The sequence below is a fragment of the Triticum dicoccoides genome, chromosome 1B, assembly GCF_002162155.2.
Source record: "Triticum dicoccoides isolate Atlit2015 ecotype Zavitan chromosome 1B, WEW_v2.0, whole genome shotgun sequence".
Lineage (NCBI taxonomy): Eukaryota > Viridiplantae > Streptophyta > Magnoliopsida > Poales > Poaceae > Triticum > Triticum dicoccoides.
In genome coordinates this window covers 652,395,630-652,410,239 of record NC_041381.1, presented here as the reverse complement: position 1 = coordinate 652,410,239, position 14,610 = coordinate 652,395,630, and positions in this window count along the sequence as shown.

The window sequence follows — 14,610 nt, the reverse complement described above, 5'->3', positions numbered from 1 at the left end:
CTTTTCTAGCCCAGAATTCCAGCTGTCGGCATTCTCCCTCTTCATGTAAACCTTGTAAAATAAGAGAGAATAGCCATAAGTATTGTGACATAACGTGAAATAACAACCCATAATGCAATAAATATTGACATAAAAGCATGATGCAAAATGGACGTATCAACTCCCCCAAGCTTAGACCTCGCTTGTCCTCAAGCGAAAAGCTGATAACAATAAATATGTCCTCATGTTTAGAGGTAGAGGCGTCGATAAAAATAAAATACGGACATGAAAGCATCATGATTATTTCATAACAACAACATATATAGATTTTGTCATATGATTACTCATGTTCAAGTGATGATATTTTCACAAAGCCAAAGTATGAATCAGAAACCTTATTGAGCACCAACAATTTATACCCTCAGTCATTGAAGCAATTGCAATTTATCATAACATCGAAAAGAGTCTATGTCAGAGCTTAAGAGCAAGTCCACATATTCAACTATCACTTAGTCCTTCATAATTGCTAACACTCACGCAATACTTGTGGTTACGGAGTTTTAATCGGACACAGAGAAAGATAGGGGCTTATAGTTATGCCCCACAACCTTTTACCTCAAGGGTAATGTCAACAATAATAATTCATGCTCCCCTACATCAAATTAGGTATATATATCATGTTCTTTCCAACATGTTGAGCTTGCCAAAGGATAAAATAAAAAGGGAAAGGTGAAGATCACCGTGACTCTTGCATAAGGTAGAGGATAGTAATAAAAGATAGGCCCTTCACAGAGGGAAGCAGAGGTTGTCATGCGCGTTTAGGGTTGATGCACAAAATCTTAATGCAAAAGAACGTCACTTTATATTGCCCCTTGTATGTGGACCTTTATTATGCAGTCCATCGCTTTTATTGCGGCCACAACAAGTTCGTACAAAGTTTATTTTCTCCGCACTAATAAGGCATGCATATTTAGAGAGCAATTTTTATTGCTTGCACCGATGACAACTTACTTGAAGGATCTTACTCAATCCATAGGTAGATATGGTGGACTCTCATGGCAAAACTGGTTTTAAGGGTATTTGGAAGCACAAGTAGTATTTCTACTTGGTGCTGAGAATTTGGCTAGCATGAGGGGGAAAGGCAAGCTCAACACGGTAGAGGATCCATGACAACATACTTTATCTCAGATGTAAGAAAACATAACTCATTATATTGTCTTCCTTGTCCAACCTCAACTCTTTAGCATGTCATATTTTAATGAGTGCTCCCAATTATAAAACATGTCAATGATAATATATCTATATGTGAAACCTCTCTTTCCTTATTACTTCCTATTAATTGCAACAATGACCAAAGCTATATTTGCCAACTCCCAACAACTTTTAATCATCATACTCTTTCTATGTGAAGTCATTACTTTCAATAAGATCAATATGAACTCTTTGATTCTTTTTATTCTTTTTCTTCTAATCACCCAAGATCATGGCAAAATAATGAAGCCCTTGACTCAACACTAATATTTATTATATAGCTCACGGACTCGATTACAAAGAAGGATCATGAAGCAAAACTCAAAACTAGATCATGCCATAACTTTATTCTTCTAAATCAAGATACTACTAAAAGGATCGAACTAAGAAAAACGGTAAAGATAGGAGTTGTGATGGTGATACGATACCAGGGCACCTCCCCCAAGCTTGGCAGTTGCCAAGGGGGGTGCCCATACCCATGTGATTATATCTCCTTCTTTGTTGTTGGTATAATATTCTTGACGATGATTCCCCTCAAGATACGGTTCTCCTCCTCGAGCTTATTGACTTGCTGCTTGAGGTCCATTATTTCCTTGCGAAGTTTTCCTGTAACGGCTAAAGCTCCTTGCACCCAAGGGTGTTGCATAGCTGCGGGAGAACAAGATACACTCCTCCTCATATTTTCATAGGAAAGAAATCTAACATTGGAAGGGATAAACGAGTTTGGAATAGCTGAGCTTTGTAGTTCCCCCATCGTAAACCCAGCTCGGAGGCGGGAGGTGACTTCTTGATCTTCCATGGCATCTACCCTCATCAGGTCAGCCTCCATCTCTTCCTCCGTTGCTGGCCCAAAGTGGTCAGCGTTGCTGTTTGCCCTTGGTTCCAGTGCCGGGTTAGATACCCGGCTCTCCCCGACTGACTCTTGAGAAGACTTCTTGCTCTAATCTGCAAGAACAACAACTCGAAACAAAAACAGAGAATATTTGCGTGATACGAGAGTCAAAACCTTCAAGAGTATATATAATGAATTTTTACCGACCAAAATACGTGTCGTGCAAGAAAACGGAGTCCGGAGGGCACACGAGGTGCTCACGAGGTAGGGGGGCGCGCCCTCCACCCTCGTGGAGGCCTCGTGTCCTCCCCGGGCTGCTACTTATTTTTCTATTTTTCTAAATATTCCAAAACGGAGAAATATTGCTTTTAAAAACTGTTTTGGAGTCGGTTTACTTACCGTACCACATACCTATTCCTTTTTGGAGTCTGGAACGTTCTGGAAAGTGTCCCTTATGTATTCCTCCGGGGTTACGGTTTCAATAATATTGGTTTCAACATTTATAGGATTACCTGAGATATAGTGTTTGATCCTTTGACCGTTTACCACCTTCGGATTTCTGCCTTCGAAGTTGTTGATTTTTATGGCACCGGAACGATAGACCTCCTCGATAACGTAGGGACCTTCCCATTTAGAGAGAAGTTTCCTGCAAAAAATCTTAAACGAGAGTTGTATAGCAATACATAATCACCTACATTAAACTCACGCTTTTGTATCCTTTTGTCATGCCATCTTTTAACTTTTTCTTTAAACAACTTGGCATTTTCATAAGGTTGGGTTCTCCATTCATCAAGTGAGCTAATATCAAATAACCTCTTCTCACCGGCAAGTTTGAAATCGTAATTGAGCTCTTTAATAGCCCAATATGCCTTATGTTCTAGTTCGAGAGGTAAGTGACATGCTTTTCCATAAACCATTTTGTACGGAGACATACCCATAGGATTTTTGTATGCAGTTCTATAGGCCCATAATGCATCACCAAGTTTCTTGGACCAATTCTTTCTAAACCTATTGACAGTCTTTTGCAAAATTAATTTGAGCTCTCTATTGCTCAATTCTACTTGACCACTAGACTGCGGGTGATATGGAGATGCAATTCTATGATTAACATCATATTTAGCAAGCATCTTACGGAAAGCACCATGAATAAAGTGTGAAGCACCATCAGTCATTAAATATCTAGGAACTCCAAACCTCGGAAAAATAACTTCCTTAAGCATTTTAATAGAGGTGTTATGATCACCACTACTAGTTGGGATAGCTTCTACCCACTTAGTAACATAATCAACAGCAACTAAAATATGTGTATATCCATTGGAGGCAGGAAAAGGTCCCATATAATCAAAGCCCCAAACATTAAATGGTTCAATAACAAGTGAATAATTCATAGGCATTTCTTGACGTCTACTAATATTACCAATTCTTTAACATTCATCGCAAGACAAAACAAACTTACGGGCATCCTTGAAGAGAGTAGGCCAATAAAAACCGGATTGCAATACCTTATGTGTAGTTCTGTCTCCAGCGTGGTGTCCTCCATAAGCTTCGGAGTGATACTTGCGTAGGATCTGTTCCTGTTCATGCTCAGGTACACAACGTCTAATAACACCATCTACTCCTTCTTTATAAAGATGTGGGTCATCCCAAAAGTAATGTCGCAAGTCATAGAAAAACTTTTTCTTTTGCTGGTATGTGAAGCTAGGTGGTATAAATTTAGCAAGAATATAATTAGCATAATCAGCATACCATGGAGTGCTACGAGAAGTGCTTATGAAATTTAATTGTTCATCGGGAAAGCTATCATCAATAAAAGGTAGTGGGTCATCAAGAACAATCTCTAACCTAGATAAGTTGTCTGCAACAGGGTTCTCAGCTCCTTTTCTATCAACAATATGCAAATCAAATTCTTGCAGCAAGAGAACCCATCTAATGAGTCTAGGTTTTGCATCTTTCTTTTCCATAAGATATTTAATAGCAGCATGATCTGTGTGAAGAGTTACTTTAGAACCAACAATATAGGGTCTGAATTTATCACAAGCAAATACAACTGCTAAAAGTTCCTTTTCGGTAGTAGCATAGTTTCTTTGAGCATTGTCTAGAGTCTTACTAGCATAATGGATAACATTTAATTTCTTATCAACTCGTTTCCCTAGAACAGCACCTACAGCATAATCACTAGCATCACACATAATTTCAAAGGGTAAATTCCAATCAGGTGGCTGAACAACAGGTGCAGAGACTAATGCTTTCTTAAGTATTTCAAATGCTTCTACACAATCATCATCAAAGACAAATGGTATATCTTTTTGTAATAAATTAGTCAGAGGCCGAGAGATTTTTGAGAAGTCCTTAATGAACCTCCTATAAAATCCGGCGTGACCAAGGAAGCTTCTTATACCTTTGATGTCCTTGGGACATGGCATCTTTTCAATAGCATCAACCTTGGCTTTATCAACTTCAATACCTCTTTCAGAAACCTTGTGCCCCAAGACAATACCTTCATTAACCATAAAGTGGCACTTTTCCCAATTCAAGACAAGATTAGTTTCTTCACATCTCTGCAAAACTCGAGCAAGATTGCTCAAGCAATCATCAAAAGAGGAACCATAGACGGAAAAGTCGTCCATGAAAACCTCACAAATCTTTTCGCAAAAGTCAGAGAATATAGCCATCATGCATCTTTGAAATGTAGCAGGTGCATTACATAAACCAAAAGGCATACGTCTATAAGCAAAAGTACCAAAAGGGCATGTAAAAGTAGTCTTAGATTGATCTTTAGCCGACACAGGTATTTGAGGAAAACCAAAATAACCATCTAGAAAGCAATAATGTGTATGTTTGCATAATCTTTCTAGCATTTGATCAATAAAAGGTAAGGGGTAATGATCTTTCTTGGTAGCCTTATTTAATTTGCGGAAATCAATTACCATCCTATAACCTGTGATAATTCTTTGTGGAATCAATTCATCTTTATCATTAGGGACGGCAGTAATACCTCCCTTCTTAGGGACACAATGGACATGACTTACCCACTGGCTATCAGCAACGGGATAAATTATACCTGCCTCCAGAAGCTTGAGTATTTCTTTTCTTACCACTTCTTTCATTTTAGGATTCAAACGTCATTGAGGATCACAAACTGGTTTGGCATCCGCTTCCAAATTTATTTTATGTTGACATAGAGTGGGACTGATGCCCTTAAGATCATCCAGAGTATATCCAATAGAGGCACGATGCTTCTTCAGAGTTTTAAATAATCTTTCTTCTTCATGCTCTGAAAGGTTAGCACTAATAATGACAGGATATATTTTCTTTTCATCAAGATAAGCATATTTAAGATCATCAGGCAACGGTTTAAGCTCAAACACGGGATCACCCTTGGGTGGAGGAGGATCCCCTAGGATTTCGACAGGCAAATTGTGTTGCAGAATAGGTTCTTGTTTAAAGAATACTTCATCTATTTCACTTCTTTCATTCATGAACATATCATTTTCATGGTCTAGCAAATAGTGTTCTAAAGGATCACTAGGAGGTACAGCAATAGAAGCAAGACCAATAATTTCATCCTTACTAGGCAATTCTTCCTCACGATGTTGTTTACTAAATTTAGAGAAATTAAACTCATGAACCATATCGTCCAAGCCAATAGTAACAACATTCTTTTCGCAGTCTATCTTAGCATTAACAGTATTCAAGAAGGGTCTACCAAATATAATAGGACAAAAGCTATCTTGTGGAGAACCAAGAACAAGAAAATCAGCGGGATATTTGGTTTTTCCACACAAGACTTCAACATCTCTAACAATTCCTATTGCAGATATAGTATCTCTATTGGCAAGTTTAATTGTAACATCAATATCTTCTAACTGAGCAGGTGCAATATCATGCATAATTTCTTCATACAAGGTAATAGGTATAACACTAGCACTAGCACCCATATCACATAAGCCATGATAACAATGATCTCCTATTTTAACAGAAATAACAGGCACGCCTACCACAGGTCTATGTTTATCTCTAGCACAAGGTTTAGCAATTCTAGCAGTTTCACCAGAGAATTGAATAACATGCCCATCAATATTATCAGACAAGAGATCTTTAACAATAGCAATATTGGGTTCTACTTTGACTTGCTCAGGAGGTGTATAAGTTCTAATATTGCTTTTACGAACAACAGTTGAAGCTTTAGCATGATCCTTCCTTCTAACAGGGAAAGGTGGTTTCTCAACATAAGAAGTAGGAACAATAGGATCATTATAAGTTACAGTCTTTTCTTCAACTTTAATAGGTGCAGCTACTTTTACTTCTATGGGAGGATGATATTTAAACCACTTCTCCGTGGGGAGATCAACATAAGTAGCAAAAGATTCACATAAAGAAGCTACTATCTAAGAATCAAGTCCATATTTAGTGCTAAAACTTACGGAAAATATCGGTATCCATAAAAGATTTAACACAATCAAACTTAGGTGTCATACCTGACTCCTTACCTTCGTCGAGGTCCCAATCTTCAGAGTTGTGTTTAATTCTATCCAATAAATTCCATCTAAATTCAATAGTCTTCATCATAAAAGAGCCAGCATAAGAAGTATCGAGCATGGTGCGATTGTTATCAGAAAGCCGAGCATAAAAACTTTGCATAATTATTTCTCTTGGGAGCTCATGATTAGGGCATGAATATAACATTGATTTAAGCCTCCCCCAAGCTTGAGCGATGCTTTCTCCTTCGCGAGGCCAAAAATTATATATATAATTGCGATCAAGATGAACAAGATGCATAGGGTAATACTTTAGATGAAATTCCAATTTCAATCTTTTATAGTTCCATGATCTCATATCATCACATAGCCTATACCATGTCAATGCGTCTCCCTTCAAACATAAAGGGAAAGCCTTCTTCTTAACAACATCATCGGGTATACCTGCAAGCTTAAATAGTCCACAAACATCATCCACATAGCGTAGATGTTCATCAGGATGCTTTGTTCCATCTCCTGTAAAAGTGTTAGCTAGCAGTTTTTCCATCATACCCGAAGGAATCTGAAAAGGAGTTTCATTTTCAATAGGTTTAGTAGGTTCAGTAGGTTGAGGAGCAACTCTTTGCTCTACTAGACGGGGTGAAGATACCCCGAACAAGCCCCTCAGACAATTACTTTCCATAGTAACAAGTGACAAAAAATTTCAGCACACTATATAAATTTTTCCTTACCAAATTCCACCTATCAAAGGCGCTTCACTCCCCGGCAACGGCGCCAGAAAAGAGTCTTGATGACCCACAAGTATAGGGGATCTATCGTAGTCCTTTCGATAAGTAAGAGCGTCGAACCCAACGAGGAGCAGAAGGAAATGATAAGCGGTTTTCAGCAAGGTATTCTCTGCAAGTACTGAAATAAGTGGTAACAGATAGTTTCGTGATAGGATAAATTGTAACGAGCAACAAGTAACAAAAGTAAATAAAGTGCAGCAAGGTGGCCCAATCCTTTTTGTAGCAAAGGACAAGCCTGGACAAACTCTTATAATAGGAAAAGCGCTCCCGAGGACACATGGGAATATCGTCAAGTTAGTTTTCATCACGCTCATATGATTCGCGTTCGGTACTTTGATAATTTCATATGTGGGTGGACCGGTGCTTGGGTGCTGTTCTTACTTGAACAAACATCCCACTTATGATTTACCTCTATTGCAAGCATCCGCAACTACAACAAAAGTATTAAGGTAAACCTAACCATAGCATGAAACATATGGATCCAAATCAGCCCCTTATGAAGCAACGCATAAACTAGGGTTTAAGCTTCTGTCACTCTAGCAACCCATCATCTACTTATTACTTCCCAATGCCTTCCTCTAGGCCCAAATAATGGTGAAGTGTTATGTAGTCGACGTTCACATAACACCATTAGAGGTTAGACAACATACATCTTATCAAAATATCGAACGAATACCAAATTCACACGACTACTAATAGCAAGACTTCTCCCTTGTCCTCAGGAACAAACGTAATTACTCACAAAGCATATTCATGTTCATAATCAGAGGGGTAATAATATGCATAAAGGATCTGAACATATGATCTTCCACCAAATAAACCAACTAGCATCAACTACAAGGAGTAATCAACACTACTAGCAACCTACTAGCACCAATCCCGGACTTGGAGACAAGAATTGGATACAAGAGATGAACTAGGGTTTGGAGATGAGATGGTGCTGGTGAAGATGTTGATGGAGGTTGCCCTCTCCAGATGAGAGGAGTGTTGGTGATGATGATGGTGATGATTTCCCCCTCCCGGAGGGAAGTGTCCCCGGCAGAATGGCTCTGCCGGAGCCCTAGATTGGTTCCGCCAAGGTTCCGCCTCGTGGTGGTGGAGTCTCGTCCCGAAAGGTTGCCTTCTATTTTTTTCTCATCGAAAGACTTCATATAGGAGAAGATGGGCGTCGGAGAGCCACCAGGGGGCCCACGAGGTAGGGGGCGCGCCTAGGGGGGAGGGCGCGCCCCCACCCTCGTGAGCAGGGTGTGGGCCCCCTGGCCTTCATGTTTGGCGATGATTTTTCTTTATTTATTTTAAGATATTCCGTGGAGTTTCAGGACTTTTGGAGTTACGCAGAATAGGCCTTCAATATTTGCTCCTTTTCTAGCCCAGAATTCCAGCTGTCGGCATTCTCCCTCTTCATGTAAACCTTGTAAAATAAGAGAGAATAGCCATAAGTATTGTGACATAACGTGAAATAACAACCCATAATGCAATAAATATTGACATAAAAGCATGATGCAAAATGGACGTATCAACTCCCCCAAGCTTAGACCTCGCTTGTCCTCAAGAGAAAAGCTGATAACAATAAATATGTCCTCATGTTTAGAGGTAGAGGTGTCAATAAAAATAAAATACGGACATGAAGGCATCATGATTATTTCATAACAACAACATATATAGATTTTTTTCATATGATTACTCATGTTCAAGTGATGATATTTTCACAAAGCCAAAGTATGAATCAGAAACCTTATTGAGCACCCACAATTTATACCCTCAGTCATTGAAGCAATTGCAATTTATCATAACATCGGAAAGAGTCTATGTCAGAGCTTAAGAGCAAGTCCACATACTCAACTATCACTTAGTCCTTCATAATTGCTAACACTCACGCAATACTTGTGGTTACGGAGTTTTAATCGGACACAGAGAAAGATAGGGGCTTATAGTTTTGCCCCACAACCTTTTACCTCAAGGGTAATGTCAACAATAATAATTCATGCTCCCCTACATCCAATTAGGTATATATATCATGTTCTTTCCAACATGCTGAGCTTGCCAAAGGATAAAATAAAAAGGGAAAGGTGAAGATCACCGTGACTCTTGCATAAGGTAGAGGATAGTAATAAAAGATAGGCCCTTCGCAGAGGGAAGCAGAGGTTGTCATGCGCGTTTAGGGTTGATGCACAAAATCTTAATGCAAAAGAACGTCCCTTTATATTGCCCCTTGTATGTGGACCTTTATTATGCGGTCCGTCGCTTTTATTGAGTCCACAACAAGTTCGTACAAAGTTTATTTTCTCCGCACTAATAAGGCATGCATATTTAGAGAGCAATTTTTATTGCTTGCACCGATGACAACTTACTTGAAGGATCTTACTCAATCCATAGGTAGATATGGTGGACTCTCATGGCAAAACTGGTTTTAAGGGTATTTGGAAGCACAAGTAGTATTTCTACTTGGTGCTGAGAATTTGGCTAGCATGAGGGGGAAAGGCAAGCTCAACACGGTAGAGGATCCATGACAACATACTTTATCTCGGATGTAAGAAAACATAACTCATTATGTTGTCTTCCTTGTCCAACCTCAACTCTTTAGCATGTCATATTTTAATGAGTGCTCCCAATTATAAAACATGTCAATGATAATATATCTATATGTGAAACCTCTCTTTCCTTATTACTTCCTATTAATTGCAACAATGACCAAAGCTATATTTGCCAACTCCCAACAACTTTTAATCATCATACTCTTTCTATGTGAAGTCATTACTTTCAATAAGATCAATATGAACTCTTTGATTCTTTTTATTCTTTTTCTTCTAATAACCCAAGATCATGGCAAAATAATCAAGCCCTTGACTCAACACTAATATTTATTATATAGCTCACGGACTCGATTACAAAGAAGGATCATGAAGCAAAACTCAAAACTAGATCATGCCATAACTTTATTCTTCTAAATCAAGATACTACTAAAAGGATCGAACTAAGAAAAACGGTAAAGATAGGAGTTGTGATGGTGATACGATACCAGGGCACCTCCCCCAAGCTTGGCAGTTGCCAAGGGGGGTGCCCATACCCATGTGATTATATCTCCTTCTTTGTTGTTGGTGTAATATTCTTGGCGATGATTCCCCTCAAGATACGGTTCTCCTCCTCGAGATTATTGACTTGCTGCTTGAGGTCCATTATTTCCTTGCGAAGCTTTCCTGTAACGGCTAAAGCTCCTTGCACCCAAAGGTGTTGCATAGCTGCGGGAGAATAAGAGACACTCCTCCTCATATTTTCATAGGAAAGAAATCTAACATTGGAAGGGATAACCGAGTTTGGAATAGCTGAGCTCTGTAGTTCCCCCGTCGTAAACCCAGCTCGGAGGCGGGAGGTGACTTCTTGATCTTCCATGGCATCTACCCTCATCAGGTCAGCCTCCATCTCTTCCTCCATTGCATCATAACTTTTAAACCACAAGTCCAAATGAATTGATTCTTTTTGCATTTTCTTTGTTACAGAAAGCTCTAGCAGCACCCCAAAAGGTGGTATTTTCTTTGCTGCCTAGAATTTCTGGTGATTTTCAGAAGGTGTTTTGACATTTATTTTTGTGGTTTTTAATTATTTTCAGAAGAAGGATCTTGCCTTGAAGATAACCAGGAGGAGTGTGACCCTCCTCTGCACTAAGGCAAGCCAGCTCATCATTTGGATGGTGTTATTTCAATATCTATGATTTTCTACTTGAATATGAGTCTTTATTTGCATTTAAAATTTGATAAATAACTTTGGTTAATTGCTAGTTACTTTACCATGCTTGATATGCTTGTTTTAGCTTCTAGTTGAATGCATGAACTTGTTTGGCTTAGTAGTGTAATATTTTGCACTATGAAAATTGCTATGGAAATTAATGATAGTTATTTCGCTAGTAATGGTTTCATTTAAATAATGAACTAATAAAAATATTACTTGGTTATAAAAATGAGTTATAACCAGAGAAGTTTGATTCTTAGTATTGCAAAATGCATATGTTGTTAAGTTTGATCCATGATTATGAGTTGTTTGATTTGCATGACGAATAGTTGCATGATCATTTCGATTATATCATGTTAGTAATAAAAAGTTTTTCTGAAAGTTAAAACTTGATTAAGTTCAACTTGAATATGATGTTGATCACATCATGGTGCCACTGAATCGGGTTTTTAATTCAGTGCGACCACATTTACCTAATGGGAAGGTCTTGATTCGGTCCTTTGTCGTGGCTCTCACCGGTGCCTCCCACGAGGGAAGGTTATGGGCGTGCATACCCTGGCCCGGTAGGCAGACATAACCTTGTGTGCTCGTTTTGTTGTTATGGTACCTTGTCCCTATTTGGGACCGTTTTGCCACGACCCCAAGACCTAGCCCTGAGAGGGAGATGGTCGGAGTGGCCGGGGAGAGTGCATGACAAAGGGAGGGTTTCGTCGGAATGCTTTGGTCCACCCGAATGGGAGTGCGAGGCCAGGTATTCTGTAGTGTGGGTAAAGTGCGCTACCTCTGCAGAGTGTATTTAATCTATCGATAGCCGTGCCCTCGGTTATGGGCAAGACTTGGGAGTAAGTCACACCATGGATCAACTTTTATAACTAATCTTGCAAACTAGTAATTGTTGTGATGCATTATTTCGTGGTGAACCTTGAACACTCGAGGTGTTCATGAGTGATTGATTTCAGGTGTGACCCCGGCGTGGTCACCGTTTGGTTACGAGGTAACCGTCTGGTAAGCGAGTCCGTGTGACTCGGTGTGCTGTTTGGTTGTGCTGGCTAGCTTTGCATTTTGTAGTAATTTCTTGCATTAATTTAACTTGATTAATTATCATGATATTGTCTATCATCGTGCTTATGTTTGTTGTGAGCTTGCAAGTACATTCAATCTACTGACCTGGCGTGTCATGCCAGCTTTCAGGCAAGTTGATTCGCATCGGAGCGCATCTCGTGCCTAGGCCGTGTCCACATCGGTGTCCTTGGGCCATGGAGTTCCGCTACGTCATTCTTCCACTTTCGCATAGTTTCGTGTGATCGAGGCCCCAGCCATGTTCATTAAATAATGTACATATTGTCCAGCAGCACTGTGTGTTGTGACACTCCAAAATTTTTATTTGGTTTTCAGCAAAAACTTTGTGGTTTTTGAAAAGAGGCCATTTAAAATTTTCCAGAAAACCTTCCTCTTAAAAACTTCCTTTTCTTTGGCAAGGATTTTATTTTTCTTCAAACTATGGTGTTTGATCTTTTGAAACTTCTTCCCTGTTGGTTCCCTCTCAAATTTATTTTGGGAGTTTAATCTTTTTTTTTCTTTTAAAAAGAAACTCTATGAAAATTTGGGATTTTCATATCTTGGAAACCACCCATGACTTTGTATTTTTGCCCATGTGGTAAAACCCCTCCAAAACCTCCCCTCCTCCTTGTAATCAACCTAAGTTCTCTGTCCCAACTAATCCAAGAAAGTTTTGGATTTTATTCTAATTTTCTTTCCCCTCAAATCTTTTCTGCAAATTTTTGGAGCCTGAGAGATTTTCAAAGCAAGTACCCTTTTGCATTTGAGTTTTGACCTCAAACCAACTCTCCTGGATGGTCCTTTGTACCCACAACCCAGAACCATCTTGATCCACTCCTCCTCTTTTCAAAATTTTCAAATTTCAGTCTCTGCAAGTTTGGACCAGATTTGCCAAATTTGGTGAAATTCATATCTACACTTCTTCTAAAAATCCACCAAAATTCAGGCAGCCTACTGGAGCAATGAGTAGCCACTCCACCAAGTTTCAGCTCAAGGAAAAATCCCTAGATGCCTAGATCATTCTGTCGAACACCTTGCATGCACTGTTCTGTTCATCTTCAGTTAAGTTCAGAAATTCAGTGTCGTTTTTCCTTCGTCAGACTCGGTCACGCGGCCACAGTGCGCCCCGGCGCGTTGCACGCAGCCTCTTCCCCTTGACCAGCACCCCGCACGCATGCTTGGCCGATTCCTGGCGTCGGTAGCGACGAGCCTCGCCGGCGTTGGAAGCTTCTGCGGTGGCTGCACCTTCCGTGGCGGCCAGCGAGGGCCCGAGCCCGCTCGCCATGCCACCCGGCGCCGCCCAACGCCCCCTGGCTCTCCGCGTGTCCCTGCCATGCCAACGCACGTCCGTGGCACCGTCGCCGTGGCCTGGCAAGCACGGAACATGCTCCCTGCCGCCGACGGGCCGCACCACCCCCGTTCCATCGAGCTCGCCCTAAACACCCAAATCCCGGCTAGTTTAGCACCCAAACGGACCCAGTGAACCCCCACGACGGCGCTCGACCCCTAAACCTCCCCGACCAAAGCACTGCACCGCCGTAACCTTCACCGGAGATCCCCGTTCACGGCCACCGCCTCGGATCGCCTATAAAAAGGACCCCGAGCTCGCTCACGACCCCCACACCCTCACTGCACCTCTCCAAGACCCTGCCAAGCCACCAGGAGGACCTCGAGGAGGTCTCCTCCCCCGACTCCGGACGCCCCGTTCCGCCTCGGCCTCCACCTCGATTCGCTCCGGTGAGGCCGTCGCCGGCGCCCAAACCCCGTCAGTTACCCCCTCTAGCTACCAGAAGTCTAACCCCCTCCTCAATTTGGCCTTCGCAGCTCCATCCGACGAGACTCTCGACCACCCGAACCGCCGTCCGCCGGAGCAAGGCTCGCCGTCGACGTGGTGCTCGCCGACCGCCACCACCACCACCAACTGACACGTAAGGGCGCCCTGAACACGGAGGTACCCTCTGATCTTCCTGCCACGCCGTGGATCGCCACCGGCGACCACCGCGGCTCTCGGGCGCCGACGAGCTTCGTCCCCCGTTTGAAAGTTTAAGCCTGACGAGTGGGACCCGCCCGTCAGCCTCTCAGATCCTTTTAAATGAATCGTTTTCTGAAAACGCCTTCGGGCAAAATACGCTTTCCCCTCTGGGCTGGCGTATTCAAGACTGGAACGTTTTCTGTTTTTATAAGCTAGCCCCTGGAAATCTTCTGTTTCATTACAGATGAGTCCCTGGACAAAAACCTTTATAACTTTTAAACAGAAAAGTATTTTTGATTGATCCTTTTTCTGTCCTCTTTAAAATTTTGTCTAGTTTTTTATCAGATTTATTTGAAAAACATTTGGAATACTTTTTGTGCACCTCTTGGTATTTACGATAGCGCATATATTTTCTTTATACCGTAGATACCGAAGGAGGTGACGGAGCCGCGAACTTCACCGAGCTAGGCTCCGACTACTCCGAACCAGGCAAGCATGTTTGAACTTTTGATATGATGATTTTTT